The 21,124-nt window shown below is 40.5% G+C and overlaps 1 long non-coding RNA gene and 1 pseudogene across 2 annotated transcripts in view; one reads left to right on the forward strand and one right to left on the reverse strand.

Moving 5' to 3' along the window:
• The window catches only part of LOC114085088 (uncharacterized), a 95,387-nt gene that overhangs the window by 43,630 nt on the left and 30,633 nt on the right, over positions 1–21,124 (reverse strand). For both annotated transcript variants that reach the window (XR_011706679.1, XR_011706678.1), the window contains exons 2-6: positions 16,639–16,831; positions 15,859–15,923; positions 2,415–2,585; positions 2,207–2,308; positions 1,979–2,041 (exon numbers count right to left, since the gene is read on the reverse strand). This is a non-coding gene — a long non-coding RNA (uncharacterized lncRNA). The remainder of the gene's footprint in view (positions 1–1,978; positions 2,042–2,206; positions 2,309–2,414; positions 2,586–15,858; positions 15,924–16,638; positions 16,832–21,124) is intronic.
• LOC114082235 (lysine--tRNA ligase pseudogene) lies at positions 13,866–15,655 on the forward strand (annotated as a pseudogene).

The following is a 21,124-nucleotide window of genomic DNA, read 5'->3' on the forward strand; positions in this document are numbered from 1 at the left end:
AATTATATATATTTTAAAACATACATGACAAATATATATTATTTTTGTCAATTTAAATTAATTTTTAAATAACCACTATGTTTGATGTTATTTTAGTCTTAATATTTTTTATTACTAAATTGGTATTATACTCTAGTTTTCTTCTCTAGTTTTTTTGTTCTAGTTTCTCTAGTTTTCTAGTTTATACATATCATTCCATGTTGTTAAAAGTCTTCAGAAACTGGATCTTAATGATCACAGACAATTCCATCATATGGGTGCACTATTTATATTTAACCATTCATTATTGGATATTTATTATATAGGGTGCTCTAGGCTTTATCTCTGAAAATAAATAATGTCAATCTCTGCTTTGGATATTCCAAACACCCTTGCAATCAGAGACCTTCCCAATTTAATTCCAACTTGTCTTTCCATCCTCTGTTTCCATAAGTCTCCGATGCAGGGCAGATGTTTAGCTTACATGCACTGATGAAGCCATTCTGGTTGTTAAAACACTGAGACACCTCAGCATGCAGTGAATGGGGTAAAATGCTAGGAAGCTGTCTCCTCCACCCTGCCTTACAGCCCTACCTCTACCCCAGTCCCTGCACAAGAACCTCTCCCAAAGCCAACCACTGAGATCTTCTGCCAGGACAGCAGGCATTAGGATGGATCAGTGCCTGAACTCCACCAGTGCAAACACTTTGGACGCCCTGGCCTTCTCCAGTTGTGACAATTTGTTTATGCTACTTCCCCTTCCTAAAAAACATTTCCCATCTTTCTCCCTCTGGCTAAGTCTTGCCAGTGCTTCAAAATCAAATTCCAGTTCTATCTTCTCCATAAAGTTTTAGCCAACTACATGGGCCCAGTCTGGTCTCTTGGTCCTGTGAATTTCTATAGTCTTTTGTTTTGACTTTTGTCAGAACTCTGACACAGAATTTGAAGTTGTTCTTTGTTATTTGATGTTTCATTCATGCCCATCCTTTGTCCCAGCTTGATACTAGGTCCTATAAGACAAGGACCATGTCTTAACTTTTCTTTAATCTGGGGGAAAGACATTCCTGTGTTTTTGTATGCTATTTCCTCTTCCCAGACATACAGGAAACTACTTTGGCTCAACTCCTCTGCTGTTAATGTGAGGCTATTTGAATACTAACTAAGAAAACATAACAGATATGATATAATACTTTAAATAGTTGTGTAAACCAGTATTGATAGTATACATCTGTAATCCCAGCAACTCAGGAGACTGAGGCAGGAGGATCTCAAGTTCAAAGCCAGCCTCAACAACTTAGTGAGGTCCTAAGTAACTTAGCAAGACCATGTCTCAAAATAAAAAATAAGAGTGGGAACCACCATTTCCACAGTCACTTCCAACTAAAAAGCAAAGAAAGAATGTTGTTTGGATTTTTTTAATACCTTTATTCTGTTTATTTATTTTTATGTGGTGCTGAGGATCAAACCCAGGGCCTTGCACATGGTAGGGAAGTGCTCTACTGCTGAGCCACAACCCAGCCCCTTTGTTTGGATTTTTATACCCAGATCAATGTTCCTTTGGTGAGGAACAGAGACAGGGAAGGTTGAGAGAATTATGTGTTTCCTTTTTATATTTTTGTTATGTTTCTTTTGTTGTTGTTTTATCGTTGACTAATAATTTAAATGCTTAATCTATTGGTTAAGAATTGTTTCTATCTGCAGGGGCTTAATACTTCAGTTATAGATCCATGGTCTTCTTATGTTGTTTAGATATATTTAGAGAGTAAACAGCCTAGGCAAGCTTTGCAGTTAAGAGGGTTTCTGTGCATGCTTTGTCTCTGACAGCTCATTCCAGGGCTCAGATTCTAGGCACCATGAAGTCCCCAAACAAAACCTGCAGACAGATGTACAAATCCTTGATGTGGAAAAACCTTCCCTACCCTCTAGAATAGTTTCTCCTTATTCCATATAAACCTTTTAAAGTGGGCTGGGGATGTGGCTCAAGCGGTAGCGCACTCACCTGGCATGCGTGCAGCCCGGGTTCGATCCTCAGCACCACATACAAACAAAGATGTTGTGCCCGCTGATAAATAAAAAATAAATATTAAAATTCTCTCTCTCTCTCTCTCTCTCTCTCTCTCTCTCTCTCTCTCAAAAAAAAAAAATAAACCTTTTAAAGAGAGCAGAAAAATATTCTGACATAATTACTAAACTAAATTCTTATAGACATTAGACAGACTTAACATACCTCCACATCTATTGAATTTGAGAACCGAGTATTTGCCCCAGTTCAACTTGGATCACTATGCTGTCCCAGGAGGATCAAGAGAAGTGGATTTGGCGATAGTTCCTAGACATGCAAGACATGGAGAAGAACAGAGAAGCATTTCCAAAACTTCTGCTGTGGCCACAATTCTGAGCTCTAAGTCCCCATTAGGAACTTCAAAAATGCCAACCTGGGGCATCTCTCTAGATGAGGACTTGGCATGCTAGATGTTCCCCAGGTGCACTGCTGAGTGGCAGGGGTCAGATCAGGGTCAGTGCCCACAGTAGGCACTGAAGTCAGTCCATAGGGTTCACCCCACACACTTGCCTCCAGGAGCCCATCTTGTCCTTAAGGCCTGTACCTTTAAAAGAGAGAAGCAATCACATAATAGAGAGAAAGCATACATCTAACATTACATTTAATAGATTTATATGTATTTGTAACTGGAGAAAGCAAATAATATGGTTATTTCATGTTGTAATTAAGGTTGCTTTTTACATATAAGAACATATAAATTGCATTTTGGAAAATAAATCTAAGAATAAAAAAAAGAATGGGCTGGGAGCTGGGCATGGTAGCACATGCCTGTAATCCCAGTGGCTCAGGAGGCTGAGGCAGGAAGATTGGGAGTTCACAGCTAAGGTGCTAAGCAATTCAGTGAGATCCTGTCTCTAAATAAAATACAAAATAGGGCTGGGGATGTGGCTCAGTGGTTAACTGCCCCTGAGTTCAATCTACAGTACAAAAAAAAAAAATCAGGATGGCATAGATGGTGACCTGAGAAGATGAAGGCATCCTGTATCCCTAAGTTACCACACAGATTAAAGCTGCTCTGGAGGGCCACTGACCTGCACTGGACAGTGATGTGAGCAAGAATAAACCTTTTACATGTTAAGCCACTTCAACTGGGATCTTGTTGGTTCAAAATAGTCTAACCCATGGGCATCCAACCTGCTTTTTATGACTTGCAGGATAATTGTTTTTTACATTTTCAAAGGTATGTAAAGAAAATAAGAGGAATACAGAGTTGCATGTAGCCTACAAAGCATAAATCCTATCTGGTATTTTATTTTATTTTATTTTTTCTTACAGGTTTTTTTTTAATTTTTTTATTGTTGGTTGTTCAAAACATTACAAATTTCTTGATATATCATATTTCACACTTTGATTCAAGTGGGTTATGAACTCCCATTTTTACCCCATATACAGATTGCAGAATCACATCAGTTACACATCCATTGATTTACATATTGCCATACTAGTGTCTGTTGTGTTCTGCTGCCTTTCCTATCCTCTACTATCCCCCCTCCCCTCCCCTCCCCTCCCCTCTTCTCTCTCTACCCCCTCTACTGTCATTCATTTCTCCCCCTTGTATTATTTTTCCCTTTCCCCTCACTTCCTCTTGTATGTACTTTTGTATAACCCTGAGGGTCTCCTTCCATTTCCATGCGATTTCCCTTCTCTCTCCCTTTCCCTCCCACCTCTCATCCCTATTTAATGTTAATCTTCTCCTGTTCTTCGTCCCTACTCTGTTTTTAGTTACTCTCCTTATATCAAAGAAGACATTTGGCATTTGTTTTTTAGGGATTGGCTAGCTTCACTTAGCATAATCTGCTCTAATGCCATCCATTTCCCTGCAAATTCTATGATTTTGTCATTTTTTAATGCAGAGTAATACTCCATTGTGTATAAATGCCACATTTTTTTTATCCATTCGTCTATTGAAGGGCATCTAGGTTGGTTCCACAGTCTTGCTATTGTGAATTGTGCTGCTATGAACATCGATGTAGCAGTGTCCCTGTAGCATGCTCTTTTTAGGTCTTTAGGGAATAGACCGAGAAGGGGAATAGCTGGGTCAAATGGTGGCTCCATTCCCAGCTTTCCAAGAAATCTCCATACTGCTTTCCAAATTGGCTGCACCAATTTGCAGTCCCACCAGCAATGTACAAGTGTACCCTTTTCCCCACATCCTCGCCAGCACTTGTTGTTTGACTTCATAATGGCTGTCAATCTTACTGGAGTGAGATGGTATCTTAGGGTGGTTTTGATTTGCATTTCTCTGACTGCTAGAGATGGTGAGCATTTTTTCATGTACTTGTTGATTGACTGTATGTCCTCCTCTGAGAAGTGTCTGTTCAGGTCCTTGGCCCATTTGTTGATTGGGTTGTTTGTTCTCTTATTGTTTAATTTTTTGAGTTCTTTGTATACTCTGGATATTAGGGCTCTATCTGAAGTGTGAGGAGTAAAGATTTGTTCCCAGGATGTAGGCTCCCTATTTACCTCTCTTATTGTTTCTTTTGCTGAGAAAAAACTTTTTAGTTTGAGTAAGTCCCATTTGTTGATTCTAGTTATTAACTTTTGTGCTATGTATGGGTGTCCTATTGAGGAATTTGGAGCCCGACCCCACCGTATGTAGATCGTAACCAACTTTTTCTTCTATCAGACGGCGTGTCTCTGATTTGATATCAAGCTCCTTGATCCATTTTGAATTCACTTTTGTGCATGGCGAGAGAAAGGGATTCAGTTTCATTTTGTTGCATATGGATTTCCAGTTTTCCCAGCACCATTTGTTGAAGATGCTATCCTTCCTCCATTGCATGCTTTTAGCCCCTTTATCAAATATAAGATAGTTGTAGTTTTGTGGATTGGTTTCTGTGTCCTCTATTCTGTACCATTGGTCCACCCGCCTGTTTTGGTACCAGTACCATGCTGTTTTTGTTACTATTGCTCTGTAATATAGTTTGAAGTCTGGTATCGCTATACCGCCTGATTCACACTTCCTGCTTAGCATTGTTTTTGCTATTCTGGGTCTTTTATTTTTCCATATGAATTTCATGATTGCTTTCTCTATTTCTACAAGAAATGCCGTTGGGATTTTGATTGGCATTGCATTAAACCTATAGAGAACTTTTGGTAATATCGCCATTTTGATGATGTTAGTTCTGCCTATCCATGAACAGGGTATATTTTTCCATCTTCTAAGATCTTCTTCTATTTCTCTCTTTAGGGTTCTGTAGTTTTCATTGTATAAGTCTTTCACCTCTTTTGTTAGGTTGATTCCCAAGTATTTTTTTTTTTTTTTGAAGATATTGTGAATGGAGTGGTTGTCCTCATTTCCATTTCAGAGGGTTTGTCGTTGATATACAGGAATGCCTTTGATTTATGCGTGTTGATTTTATAGCCTGCCACTTTGCTGAATTCATTTATTAGCTCTAATAGTTTCTTTGTAGACCCTTTTGGGTCTGCTAGGTATAGAATCATGTCACCTGCAAATAGTGATAATTTAAGTTCTTCTTTTCCTATTTTTATGCCTTTAATTTCTTTCGTCTGTCTAATTGCTCTGGCCAGTGTTTCGAGAACTATGTTGAACAGAAGTGGAGAGAGAGGGCATCCCTGTCTTGTTCCAGATTTTAGAGGGAATGCCTTCAATTTTTCTCCATTCAGAATGATGCTAGCCTGAGGCTTAGCATAGATTGCTTTTACAATATTGAGGTATGTTCCTGTTATCCCTAGTTTTTCTAGAGTTTTGAACATAAAGGGATGCTGTACTTTGTCGAATGCTTTTTCCGCATCTATCGAGATGATCATATGGTTCTTATTTTTAAGTCTATTGATGTGGTGAATAACATTTATTGATTTCCGTATATTGAACCAGCCTTGCATCCCAGGGATGAATCCTACTTGATCATGGTGCACAATTTTTTTGATATGTTTTTGTATCCGATTCGCCAGAATTTTATTGAGGATTTTTGCATCTAGGTTCATTAGAGATATTGGTCTGTAGTTTTCTTTCTTTGAAGTGTCTTTGTCTGGTTTAGGTATCAGGGTGATGTTGGCCTCGTAGAATGAATTTGGAAGTTCTCCCTCTTTTTCTATTTCCTGAAGTAGCTTGAAAAGTATTGGTATTAGTTCCTCTTTAAAGGTTTTGTAAAACTCTGCTGTATACCCATCCAGTCATGGGCTTTTCTTAGTTGGTAGTCTTTTGATGGTTTCTTCTATTTCCTCTATTTCCTAATCCTATCTGGTATTTTATTAAAAAAACAAAACAAAACAAAACAAAAAAACCCCTAACCCCTTCACTAACTTACCCTGATTAACATAACTTTCCAAAGCATCCAGCACAGAACAAGACCTAAGAACACTCGATCCTTCTGAAATACAATATTTGCGGGCTGAGGATGTGGCTCAAGCGGTAGCGCGCTCGCCTGGCATGCATGCGGCCCGGGTTCGATCCTCAGCACCACATACAAAGAAAGATGTTGTGTCCGCCAAAAACTAAAAAAATAAATATTAAAAATTCTCTCTCTCATAAAAAAAATACAATATTTGCTTCATGAATGAAATCATCAACTTCAGGCATGCTTCATTCATTTCTGTGCCCTTTTGATATTCAGTGAATGTGAATGTGCCCAGTGTTAGATGTGCTGGGAAGCAGAGCTCGCATAAACACAAGGAAAGGGAGAAGTGTATGAGATTCAGTCTATATACTGCCAGAGATCTACTTAGCCCACCTGGCTGCCCTGTCCCCAGGCCCCACCCTGCTTTCTCTAACAAAGGAGTCTTAGCAGTAGCTCAAGCTGTTTCTGAGGTCATAGGGCCCTAGCACCATCACTCCATCTGCTAATACTGCATTCGCCTCAACCTCCCCTGAGGACAAGGGCCAGGGTGTGACATAGCTTCCCTTCTCCCACTGCATGCAGCAGGAATCACAGCAACTCAGGCCACCTAGGCCTGAGCCAGCCCTTCCCACAGAGGCCTTGACTTGTCCAGAGGGCCTCCAGGGAGCAGGGGTAACAGCTCAGAATGCAGGGAACTAACACACCACAGTTAAAACCCTGACTAATGAGAGAAGTGGTGGGAAGACACTGGAGGTAAAGTGCCCTCCTCTGCTCCAGGGATGCCATACCCATGGCCTTGGAACCTGCTAAGGTCAGCACAGCCTGGGATCTGCTCTCTCTTCCTCCCTTCCTCTGGTCTCCTTTCCCTTCAATCTTGCTTCCCTGAGATGATGCCACCAAAAAAAGCACTGGATTTGAAGCTTGACTTCAGGCTCTGTTTTCTGGGGAGCTCAAGCTAAGATACAGGAAAACCAATATTTGTGGGTCCCTGTTATGTTCCAGGCACGGTGAACCTTCCCTATTTTATCCTTACAAAAACTGTAAGACAATGATATTAACTCAGTCTTAAAAGAAAATGGAGGCAAAAGGAAACAATCCAACTGTTAAGTGATTGAAAAGGCAAAATCAAACACCAAACAGGCAAAGAGCTCTCTTGCCCTTCCTTAGTGTATCTGTATACCATCTGTGATTGATTCCCTGGTGCTCTGATCCTTTGGGGAGCCTTGTAGTTACATCAGCTGTATGCCACAGTGGTTTGGGGTAGGTTTAAACCTTAGCAACATCTGACCTATAAAATAATGTCAGGGAGGGTTCCCCAAAAGACAAGGAGGAATCAGGAGAATTCCTTGAATGGACACAGAGCAAGAGGTGGGAGGACAGATTTGAAAGGGCTAGAAAAACAAGAGGGACCCTAGCTTCAGCAGGTCGGTGGCAGGATGAGACTAGTGAGGGCCAGAGGCACCGGCCTGGCTGCACTCATGCTGCCTCTGCCTCCTGCAGGGAGTCCAGGTCGCCCTATGCAGCCCTGGGCACAGGGGAGCCCTGGATGCAGCCTCTGTGGGGAATTGCACGTGTGATGCGAGGGCGCCCCCTGGGGGTCGCGCGCAGTGCCAAGCAGGGACGTGCAGTCAGGGATTGCTGAGCCTGGGCTTGAATAGTTTGTCTCTTGCTTGGCATTTGGCAGAACTCAAAGCTTTCTGTGAGGAGAGGAGGCCCATTGGAATAGAAATAATCTCGGACTTCCAGAACTGTTTTGTGGAAAGATTCAGGAACAGACAGAACAGTCCTAAGAAAGACTTTTAGAATTTTTCAAATTTTGTTTATGTCTCCTCAAAAGGCGGCTTTGCAGGCACTAGTAATATTTGGAAGAGAATTCAGGAAATGATCTTTAGAATCTCAGGCAAAGAAAAAGATAAATCATGTCTTAAACATGACACCAAAAGTGAAAGAAGAAGATAAAGGAAAAGGTTGAAGTCAATTTCACTAAAGAACTCTGTTCAACAAAAACATTGTATAGAATGAGAAGACAATCCAGAGACAGAAAGAAGATAATTGTAAAGCATAAAACTGGCAAAAAGTTGGTGCCTAGAATCTTTAAAGAGCTGCCAATCAATAAGATTAGCCTATTGTTTAAAAAAGAGACAAACAGACATTTCAGAGATGAAGAAACACAAAAGGACCACAAACATGAAAAGATGCCCAACCTCCTTAATAAAAGGGAAGTGCAAACTACAACCAAAATGAGATACACAAGTCCATGGCCTCCTAGGTTGGCAGAAATTTAAAAATAAAGCATTGCCTAATGTCAAGTAAGGGCAGGAAAGTAGAACAATGGAAATTCTCCTATACTATTGGTGATTGTTAAACCACTTGGACCGGTTGGCCTTATCTGATAAAATTGAAGACATGCATACCTTATGATCAGGTAATTCCACTTCTAGATAAACATTAACTTTTATACAAATACAACAGGTGACATAAAAATACATCATTTATAACTGTCTCAAGCTGGAAGTAACTGAAATGCCCATTCACTATACGATGGATAAATAATTTTTATAGCACATTCTCACAATGGAATACTATATGTCTTCAAAATGAATGAACTACAACTGCATCCATCCATGTAGGAAAATTGCAGATGCAAAAAAAAAAAAAAAACACCTAAGTTGAACAAGAATACTTACCACTTCTCCCCTTTATAAAAGTTCAGAGACAGAAAAAGCTAAATAATACGTTGTTAAGGATAATATATATATATTTTTTAAGAATAATATTAAGGATTATTTTATGTATGAAGATTAATACAAAGTAGAAGATAGGAGAGTAAAGGGAATGCATCAGGGAAAGATATATGGGGCTTTGCAGACACTAGTAATGTTTTTTCTGAAGTTTATTGTGTGGTGTTTTATTATTATTTTTAAAATTATAGTTCTTACTTTGTGTGTGTGTGTGTGTGTGTGTGTGTGTGTGTGTGTGTGGTGTATGCTGTACCACTGACCCACATCCCCAGTCCTTTATGTTTTATTTTGAGACAGGGTCTCATTAAGTTACTAAGGGTCTCACTAAGATGCTAGGTCTGGCTTCAAACTTGCCATCCTCCTACCTCAGCCTCCTGAGTATCTGGGACTATGGGCCTGTTCCACCTCACCCAGCTTTTACATATATTCTTTTGTTTTTAGTTTTATTTTATTTTTTTAGTTGTAGATGGACATAATACCTTTATCTTTTGTATTTATTTTTATGTGATGTTGAGGATCGAACCCAGTGCCTCACACATGCTAGACAAGGCGCTCTACCACTGAGCCACAACCCTAGCCTTAGATATATCCTTTTATGAATGAACTTTCAGCCCAAAACTTTTTTTAAGATTAAAAGCTAAGTTTTTCAAAGGATGGGCAGACTGCTATGAGAAGGGTTTTATTTTGTTTGTTCATTTGTTTTGTTTTTTTGCTGTGCAGCTGAAATCTATCCTAGTTGTTCTGAGGGTAGAGAAAAGTCAAGGTAATAAGTCAGGGGTCAGGAGAGGCATGAATTCCAAGGGCTTACTCTGAGTCAGGCTTTAATTTGCAGAGTCTCAATGGATATCAAATGCTGCCTTGTCAATAAAACACAGCCAGGAACAAGTTGAGTAGCTGAAATTCTGGATAATGAATTAGATTGTACTGCTGTAACTAACTGATAGTCCTTCTGTGACATTTGCATAGGATTTCACATTTTATAAAAGCATGTTCTTATGCGTTAACTGAATCAGTTCCCATAACCCCACCGAGAGATGGCCAGAGAAGCTTATTTGTATGCCTATTTTAAAGAGAAAAAAACCAAGAGAGCCAATGAGATTCTGCTACAAGTACCACCCCTGTGCCCCAAACCCTGCAGGGTCCCCCAACCTTCCTGGGAATTGGTCAACACCCTAGGACCTATGGCCTTACATTCTCCCACCCACCAAGACTCTTGTTTCTCTTGTCTTGAGTTATGATCTTTGTCTCAATTTTTAGGATTCTTCTATTTCTTTTTCCCCAAGGAATTTTTCCAGATGTTATTTTCCTTAGCTTTGCTGCATTCTATGTAAATGGGTTTCTTTATTTTTTTAAATTTATTTTCTGAGACGTAGTGTCACTATGTTACCAAAACTTATCTCAAAAGAGCTCAAGTGTTCTTCCTACCTCAGCCTCCAAGTAATAGATTATAGGTATGCACTATTGTACCTGACTTTCTGCTTCCTTCTAGACTTGACCCTAGGCTGTTGACATTTGTCCAGATTGAAACATCTGTGGGTGGCAAAACTGGCACAAAAATCCTACAAATAGCATCAGAGGGTGTAGGTATCCTCAGTGGGACATGTACATGAATAGTTTGCAAAGCTGATTGGCTACTCCAAAACCAATAACATAATGACATCATAGCAATGGGAGCTGATCAATTAGTTAAACTCTAGGAGCTATTTCCAAATTTGTCACTTCATGTGTTTTAAAGAAATTCCATTAGGTAGTGCCTCTTACCATACTATGTGATAGGCACTGCCTAATTAACCAAATGTTAATTCCCTTTTTCATCTAATCATCCCAGAAAATAGTAGTGAGGTATTGAACCAAAAAGCCTTACTGAGAGTCAAGATCTTCCATCTTCATGGGCTGTTTCTAACACTTGCAGTCTTCTTGCAAAAGAAAAACTCGTGCATTGACACAATATTTTAGCTAATGGACAGACACTTTGTGGTACAGTACTTTGAACCTAGGAAAAGGAAACAGACTCCCAACACAGGAAGTCTTCCGAGGTGCTCTAGTATCATCCAGGCTAGGAGGAGGCAGGGTATGGGAGTTGGGTAGGAGGGTTGCAGAGAAGAGGAAGCCTTAAAGGGGAAATAGTAGATTCATTCACGTTTACCTTCAGGACAGATGAAAGTTTCAGGGGAATCTGGAGGCAGGGTTCCAGCCCTCCTCTAGTTTGCTGTGTGATCTTCAGTGGAAGTCATTTCCCTTTTGTGGGTAGGACCCTTCCAACTGAGACACTCAAGGACACTCTGTATTCTTCAGAGTCACTAGGAAACCAATTAACTCTCCAATCACATAATCTTAATTTGCATTTTTATAACCTAGGCTGCTGTCCAACTCTCTCATACATACTGGGGAATCATGTCATTTCCTTTATTGAGTCAAGCACACTAAGGGTGTTGTAGAATCACTTTTCTCAGTAGTTCTGGGCAGGAGAATAGACTTGCACTCTAGATCTTAGAACACTGGGGCATTCTTGGGAAGATTCCAGAAGGCATTGTTAACCCAACGAATAAAACAGTAAGTACCATTCTGACCCTCTGAGCTGTAATAATGCAATTTCTATTGCTTTTCTCTCTTTTAAGAAAAGACGTACAACAAGGGTCCCATTCACATTTTTAACCACAATATAAACAGAGTTCTCATGCAGAAGCAATTATAAATACTACACATGTGAAAAGGAAACTGCCTACTGGTATTCAAAGAAATACAGATGAAAGCAAATCTAGGACCCCATTTAAAATATTAATTCTCAAAAATGTTTTACAGCAACAATATTCAAGACACCCAGGGCTGCAACCAAACTAACTGACATAATTTTGGTGGCATTGTAAATTCATAATAGTTCTTTTGGGAAACAATATAGCAACACATAGGAAGAACCATATTTATGATTATTGAGAAGTAGTGCAATAAAGATGTGCATAAAGAAGTTAATATAAGCAGTGTCTATTATAGAAAAAAACTAAACTTAAGAGAATTGCTACAAAGATTTTGATTCAGTCATACATTTGCCTCATACATAGCTATAAGGATAATTATGAAGATTAAGTAGCAATATAGAGAGATGTTTATAACAAGTAAAATATAACGAACTTCAGGATAATATATGTATTATGGTTATAGCTCTGTAAAAATCTTCATACCAGTGTACAAGGGCTGGAATCTACTGAGAAAAAAATGGCTATTGTACTTGAGAGGCAACATATTGTGCTTTAAACTATTTTTTAATGTTCTGTTTAGATACAATTTTTGTCTTCAATTAAATAAATAAAAGAAACTATGTCAATTTTAAAATAATTAATCTTACCAGGTATGGTGGCACATGCCTGTAATCCCAGCAACTGGGGAGGCTGAGGCAGGAAGATTATGTGTTCAAGACCAGCCTGGACAACTTAGTAAGACTCTGTCTCAAAGATTTAAAAGTAGTGGGGGGTTCTGAGGGTGTGACTCAATGGCAGAGTGTCCCTGGGTTCAATCCCAGTATCACAAAAATAAGTAAGTAAGTAAATAAATAAATAGATAGATAATCTTATCAACAAACATCCCCTCTAGACAATGAGAAAGAGGCAGGAACCCTCCATAATTCAATGATGTGTATCAAAGCATGTATCTGGCACATGCTAGGTGCTGTAAAGATCTATGGACTAACTTACCACTACAGTCAACCTCTCTGAAGGGTTTAATAAACACTGATAAAGACACCTCATTTTGCAAAGACATCCTTTGCCAACACCTCCACAGTCTTCAGAGCCAAAAATACACCATCATTTACAAGTAGGCTTTGGAAACTCAGTATCTTCCTGTCTCCAGAATTTCATCAGCAGAAGGAGGACATCATCTAGATAGAAGCTGTCAGGCTGGGTGGAGAGAACCTCCCCCTCTTTCTCCTACAGCATCACCCTGGGGCAGATCCTCACAGGGACACAATGAGAAGTAGCTTGATCCCTGGATCATCTCTACACTAACTCTTCACACCAGAAGGTGGCAGTATGCACACCTCCTAAGATGTAGAACACTTTTGGGGGAGTGGCAAAGGGTACTGAGGATTTGAACGCCGGGGTACTTTACCACTGAGCCACATTCCCAGCCATTTTATTTTTTATTTTGAGACTGGGCCTTGCTAAATTGCTAAGTTATGCTGGGCCTTGCTAAATTGCTAAGGCTGGCCTTGAACTTATGATCCTCCTGTCTCAGCCTCCCAAATCACTGGGATTACAGGCATATGCCACTGTGCACAGCCCAGAACACAATTTAATAGTTCATTGTTCAACTCCTGTTACCCAGTCCACCTTCTGCAAAAATGGGCCAGCTGAGAGTGTAACAAAGATGACCAAGGCTTCAGGCCAAAGTCAGGAACAGATGTATGTAACTGATGCCTGCTTTGCCTGGTGTTATGAGCAATGGCCTCTCTCCCATTTTATAGCTAGAAACTTCACAGAGGCTGGGTGACTGCCAAGCCCCTACTTCTTACCCAGGTAATACTGCTCAGACCTGAACACAGCTCTCCCTGCTCAAAGCCTAAATGCCCACCCTCTCTCCACTAGACCATGCTGCCTCCTAGCTCTCCAGCATCAGTAGTCTATGAAAATGTGGACAAGAGTGTTTCTGAACCTATGATTACATGCTTTTTACATCACCTTGTTAAATGGTAAAATTGACAATAACCTTTGACCTTAGAAAATACTTTAGAGATATGTTCCAAGGAAACACATAAAAACAGGAAATATAAGTTTATGAAATATAAAAATGAAGCCAGGTAAGGTGGCACATGCCTGTAATCCTAGTGGCTTGGGAGGCTGAGGCAGGAGGATCATGAGTTCAGTGAGGCCCTGTCTCTAAATAAAATACAAAATAGGGCTGGGGATGTGGCTCAGTGGTCAAGTGCCCCTTGAGTTCACTCCCCAGTACCCCCCCCCAAAAAAAGAAACAAAGGTGCACACAAAAATGCTTAGAACTGAACTTAATATTGCAGTTAAAACTAGAGGCAGCCCACTTACCCAACAGAACAGAAGCTAGAGAGATGGTTCTGTGGTCATTATACCTACACTAGGAATGGTCAGCCTGAAGATACAGCCAATGACCAACTATCCAACTATCATATGGGTGCTGTTACACTAGTTGTTAAGATGAATACTTTCAATCTTTTGGGTGAGCCTGTCCAGGAAGACAGCAGCAGCCCAGGACCGAAGTGAAAGCAGATGTCTGCAAAATGAAACTGAGCAAGAATAAACAAAAGAGACACCTGAGAGCTGAGAGGAAAGTGGCTGAGAAGGGGCCAATCAGAAAAATCTCACTGAGAAATAGCTAAGCCGGGATGGCTGCAATCCTGGCGAGGCTGCTGCCACAAGCCCCACCACCGAGAGTGGTGTGGGTGTGAATCAATGCTACAAGATCTGCAGTCAAGCTGTCCACCAGCTGAATAGGGAAGACTGAGACCCACGCAGTTCCATGTAGACATCTTGCTCACTCACTTCATCCAAGGGTACAGTTACCTGCAGCCTGGGAGCTACCTGGCTGACATTGCCTTAAAGGTGGCAGGGAGGACGCAGGCCAAAAGAGCTTGTGGGGGAAAGCTCATCTTCTATGACCTGCAGAGGAGACAGGTCAAGTTGCAAGTCATGGTGAATTCCAGGAATTATTGATCAGAAGAAGAATTTATTCATAACAATATTACATCAGGAGACATGATTAAAATTCAGAGGAATCCTGAGAAAATCAAAAATGGTGAGCTGAGTGTCATTCCCTATGAGATCATACTGCTCTTTCCATGGTTACATATGTTACCTCCGCCTGGACTTGATCCTGATTGATTTTATAAGGCAGAAGTATATCATCAATGGTAAGGTCATCGCAGATGTAAGAAGCTTCTTGGGTGATCTGGGATTCCTAGAGATTAGAATTTATAAAATGAACATCATCCTAGGGTAGGGGGGAGCTGTGACCAAGCTTTTCCTCTCTTATCACAAAAAAATAAGACATGAACTTATGTAAGATAATTGCCCCCAGAACTTTACCATAATGTGCTTTTGGCATTGACCAGGTTTATGACATTGGACACCACTTCCAGAATGAAGGAATTGTTTTGACCCACGATCCTGAGTTTACCATCTGTGAGTTCTACACAGACTATGACAGTCTCCTGGAAACCACAGAGAAGACAGTTTCAGTGGAATAATGAGTCACATTACCAGTGGTTAAAGGTTGCCTCCCACCTACATGGCCCAGAGGGTCAGTTCTACAACACTGACTTCACTCTACCCTTCCAGAGATTCAGCGTGGTAAAAGACTTAAATTAAGCCCTGGAATGAAGCTGCCATAAATTAACCTCTTGGAAACTGAAGAAACTTACAGAATTCTTGATGTTATCTATATGGCAAAAGGTCTTGAATGTCCTCCACCTCAGACAATAGTTAGTGTCATTGATGGGCTTGTCAGGAGTTCCTGGAAGTGACTTGCATCAATCATACATTTATCTGTGATCACCAAAGAGCATGAGCCCTTTGGTTAAAGAGGATCTGACTCAGCATGTTGAATGATTTGTTATGAAAGAAGTATGCAGTCCTACGTGAGCTGAATGAGTCCATGCAGCAGCAACAACTTTTAGAAAACAGACCAACGCTAGGGACACCAGCGATGAAGCCATGCACATACTTGAAGATTTCTGCACCACCCTGGAACACTGCCGCCGCACCGCCCCCCCCCCCCCCCCCCCCCCCCGGCCCCACCGCATGCAACTGACTGGAGTCTGGATCACAGGCTGGAATCATAGCATCCAGAAAGTACTTCTGTGTCCTTCCATGAAACCTGAAGACAAGAAGAGGAGGAGAATGAAGCAACCATTGATATAGGGGAAAGCACAACAGTTGGCACATCCATTTAAAAAATTACTGCAAGTTGTACAGATATCTTTGCAATTCTGCAAAAATCAAGATCTGCAAGGGAGTTGTTGTGTGTTGCTCTTCTTTGACTATTAAGACTTCAGGTTAGCACCAGAAAGGAGAAGTAGAGTTAAGAATTCATTTATACTTCTTGTTACCAAATAAAACATATGTCTTTTCTCTTAAAAAATAAGTAAAATAAGTATTTCTATACTTGTTGGTACACAGGAAGGCCTGGGCTTCCCCTACTTTCCTTGCCCTTCTACTAGTGGGCTGCTCCAGGACATTCCCAGATCTAGCAAGTGAATGGTAAATACCTGGCCCAGCAGCCTCTAGAACCCTCTCTGGGACACTGGTGAGTTTACATCTTAGTACCAGTTATTAAGTACTTTTAAAGCCTTACTTGGCTACCATATTTTATGGAAAGAAGACCATATTTTAGAATGAGACAAAAGATAAAATGATAGAGCAACATTAAATGACTTAACAGTAAATAAAATAAGCAGAACTTAATGTAATGAATGTAAGGAATAGCAATGAGGAAAACTTATATTTGTCTAAACAAGAGTTTCTAAGAAGCCACAGAATCTCAGTATTTGGTAAATTAGTAGATAGGAAATTTAACCAATATTGTCAGTTACCTACTCAGCAGCCGACTCTTTTCTTCTTAAAAGAAGAAGTTGCAGTTTTGTCCATTGTCCTGCTCTTCTAATGACCAAATGTTTTGGGGAAGCTTGAGCCTAGAGGTGGTCTGAGTGGGTGGTGGGGGTGCAAATTCAGATTTTCTATGCCAGGCAGGACAGTCCCTTCCTCTTGCCAAGTGGGGATGTAGTTCTGTGAGGTAGAAAGGAAGTCAACTAGAAGGGTTTTCTTTGCTCATATAAAGGGACAATGATGGGAATGTTCCCTTTGTTTCCTTTGACATTGTCTTGCTTAAAACTTACAAACATCTCGCAGCCCCTAAAGGAAAGCTGAGAGAATCTCAGTGAATCCAACCTTAGCCACGATTTCTGTGGGCTGCTAAGTTAACCAACCATTTTAGTTGCATTCCCCTAGCTTTCTTATCGTTTAACCCACTCTAGTTGGATTTTCTGGGACTTGCAGAGTCCTGCTAGCAAGTAAGCTGTTCACCATTATATCCATATTATATATAACACTATCTGATACATAGTACTAAATATTTATTGAAGGGATAAATGAATAAAAAGCAACTTCACTGATAGAGGAGGGTGTTAAATTTTTTGGTGATCTTGGTATTAACTTTTTCTCTGTGTGTTTTATTTTTTAAACAGTCAAATGTTGTTGACTAGATCTATTGGCTCCAGGGTATTGTTGTTATGAGAAGTAGCAGTCAGATCTGGATTTGAATCCGGCTCTTCTACTTACCAGTTAAGTGCCTTTAGGCAAATTGCTCATCTTAACTGAACACACCTGTAAAATGAGCATAGCAACCTCTAAATTATAGGGTTGCTATGAGTCTCAAATGAGAAGCAACCACAAAACCAGATACATGGCAGGGGTTCAGGTGTTTGTCCTTTACCTACTTGTGTCCCTAAATACTCAGGTACCAAGATTTCAGTATGTCCTTGTTGATGTTGAGAAGGGCATCTTGGGCCAGGGGAGGAGTCAGACATGTCAACAAACCCACCTAGTGACCAATGTTAACATCAAGAAAAGCAGAATAAATCAACATCTTATATCTCATACTATAACACACCAAGACAACTTGGGATACTCCTGCCAAATTATGAACTCATCGTAAGGAAACATCAAACACAAAATGAGGTGTTTCCTATAAAATATCAGCATAGATGTTTCAGAAATTTCAACTGTCAGGAAAACAAAAAGACTACAGAACTATTTTATATTGAAGGCTATGAAAGGCACATGATGACTTAATATGATGCATGCATGACCTAAGCCTTTCTTTCTCTATAAAGAATTTTTTTGGGACAGTTTGTGAAATTTGATAAGATATATAGATTAGATAATAGTTGGTATCAAAGTTAACTTCCTAATTTTGATACTTATCTGTAATTACATATGAAAATATCCTTGGTTTTAGAAAACAAACATACTGAAGGAGTAAAGGGAAATAATATCTGTACACAAGCCATTCAGAAAAAAAAAAGATTATATCTCTAGATATACAGAAAAATAGAAGGTTAAGGCAAATGTGGCTAAAGAATTTAGAGAATCTGGGTAAAAACTATATTAGAATTTGTTGTACTATTTTGCAAGTACAAGTTTAAGTCTGAAATTATGTTAAAAATTATATTTTAGAAAGCTTAAAAGAGATAGTAGATCCAATTCTGGAAGGAGACTAGGAAGTTGTAGGTGGAGGAAAAGGAGAAAAGGGGAATTAATTTCAGGCTCCATGAAGACTTCAGGAAGCTACCAGGTGGTGGTGAGCCCACTGAATTTGGGCAGTTTCTAAAAAGAAGTGTCACAGTCTTCCAGGCAGTCAATAGAAGGAAAAGCCTTTTGGGCAGTGGCCAGGAAGAATGAAAAGAAGCCTACTAGCAGGCAAGGAGCAGCCTTGACTGCAACACTGGCTCTGAGCAATAAAGATGAACATATAAGCTGAGCCCAATAGCAAAGGACCTTGAATGCTCTGCCAAGGCAGTGGGACTTGATGTGATGAGATGTAGGCTGAAGATGAATGGAGAAAAGTCAGATAGGAGTCAGGGAGCCCACAGGGTGACTACTTTGGCAACTGGAGGGAGAAGCAGCAGCTAAAGGCTTGAATGAATTAATGCCCTTTGGCCAGAAAGATCTCTGCTGAATCTAAATTTCTGTGAGCCTTTGAAACGCATGCTCCCTTATTAATGCCCTTTGACTAGAAGAGCAATAGTTACAATTACACCTCCCAGAGGCAAAATGGCAGGCCAGTTTTGGTGTTCTGATTCCAGTTTGCTCTGTGTTGCAGAGGACATAGGACAACGGGCTGATTAGCAAGGACAAACCCCAGGCTGATCTAGAAAACAGGGCAGAAGGGAACACATGGAATGCCAGGGATGGAGGTACTACTAGCCACTACAATGTAAATTTGGAAAATCACCTTTATTTTACCTGTCCTAGTCAACTTGGTCTCTTTCAGTCCCCACTGTGCCTGATTTCCCAAGATTTCCTGCCAGCCCTTGGGTGTGTGCTATGACCATGCTACTGTGATTTCACCACAGGAGGCTTAAGGCCTCTTTGGCTCTTTGTATTGCACAATAGTAGGGCATATTAAGGCAAATTGAGGTAATCCATTCATTTGACACTCAACAAATATTTACCCTGGGCTAATGTGTGCTTAAGAGACTTATGTGAAAGGAAAAGGGAAAGGGGGAAGAGAGGGAACACATGATGCTTATAATTATGATATCCAAAGTAGATGGGAATTGGTTTCTTATCAAATTTGGAAAGGGAATGTTATCCCCACATCTTCCTAGCTTAATGAGGATGTAGCCATGGCACCAAATAGCATTCAGAGGCCTGATGATTTTCCATAAATGCACCTACAGTTCTCACTTGACTTCTTCATAATCATGGAGGTGATGAGGATGATAATGAGATGCGTACCTGTGGTGTGTTTGCCGCTCTGAAAAATGCTTCCTTTCCATTCTTTCCAAACCTAAACACAACCCCAAGAGGTAGATTTCTTGTGTTCAAGGAAATCAATTTTCTGAGAGATTGATGGGTTTATTCAAGGTGCCACTGCCACTTAGGAGCAGAAAAAACATTTGAATTCAAATCTTGTCTATAAAATTTGTGTCCATTCCAGTGTCATGCCACCTCCCACCATGTCATAATGGGGAGGACAATGTACAAAAGTATCCAACACTTCAGTGGATCTCAGTTTTTAGGATGCATCAAAACTCCCAGTAGACTTATTAAAATACAATTTGCTCAGCAATCCCAGAGTTTCTTATTCATAAAGTCTTATTAATTAAGGTGGTATCTACTAATCTGCATTTCTAACAACCCAGATTTTCTGTTGCTGCTGCTGCTGCTGCTGCTGCTGGTCCTGAGACCTCACTTAGAACCACAGCTCTGTTAATAGCAAGGTGACATTACTGCTTCCCCTGCTCTTTGTACTCAGTTTGGCATCTCCAAAATCAATTCATTTCACCTCTCTGAAGAAGGCCAAGGCACATGCTGCCCTCCATGCCTCCCTTCTGTTCTTGAGGGAGTCTGCATCAGAGAGCCCAGGTAGAGCCTGGCTGAGCCATTTGCTCCCAGTTGTTTGCAGACTACTCTATTCTAAGGCCATTGTCCCTCGTAGCCCTAGGGTCATTTCCAGGCCTCCCTAGGTTTTCACTCACTCAGGACTTCCCTATAGATTGTTTTCATTTTGTCAAGTGTGATTTGTAAACTTTGATGGTCTTTGATGCCCTTTCCTTATCTGTTGGAATTTGAACTGGGAATGAGAAATCTTTTCCAGGGTAATGTGGGGCACAATGGTTGTCCCTGTCATCTGGGATCCTTATTCATCTTCAAAAGATAAACTTTCTTGCAGCGCAGTGACCTTCCTAAGTTATAATTTAATAAGGGAGCATGGGTTTCAAAGGCTGTTGGAAATTTAGATTCAGCAGAGATCTTTGCAGAAAAGAGGAAGGGAAAGAAAAACAATTTTCGAGAATGTGCCATGTGTCAGACACATGGTCATGAAGTTTAATATGGGTCATGTTATTGACTCTTCACGGTAACCCATGGTTGTTGTTTTAGTGATGAGAGAACTGAGTTTCAAAGGTCAGTAACTAGTCATGGTCATACAGCTAGTTAGTGGCTGAGCCAGGATTAGAAGCAGGTCTGCCTGTGTTCTTTCCCCTATCCCAGGCCCATCAGTTCACAGAGCTGATGTTCTCTGTAAATCTAATATCCATGCATCCATTTATTGAGTTTTGAGACAAACATTAGGCCCACAGCGTGGCTTAATAAGAAAACCCAAGGCAGTCATACAGTGGTCAGTGCTGGGGAAGCCATGAAAGGTCCAGCTGGAGAAGCTGGTGGCTGGTGGCAGGAGAAACTGAGGAAAGAGATCATGGTCAAGTGCTGGCTGAGAGTGGGAGGTTCCAGGGATCTGTAGAGTTGGTAGTAAGAGTTATTAGGAGTAGGCCAAGACAAGCAAGACCATAGGAA

This window comes from Marmota flaviventris, chromosome 2 (assembly GCF_047511675.1).
Source record: "Marmota flaviventris isolate mMarFla1 chromosome 2, mMarFla1.hap1, whole genome shotgun sequence".
Lineage (NCBI taxonomy): Eukaryota > Metazoa > Chordata > Mammalia > Rodentia > Sciuridae > Marmota > Marmota flaviventris.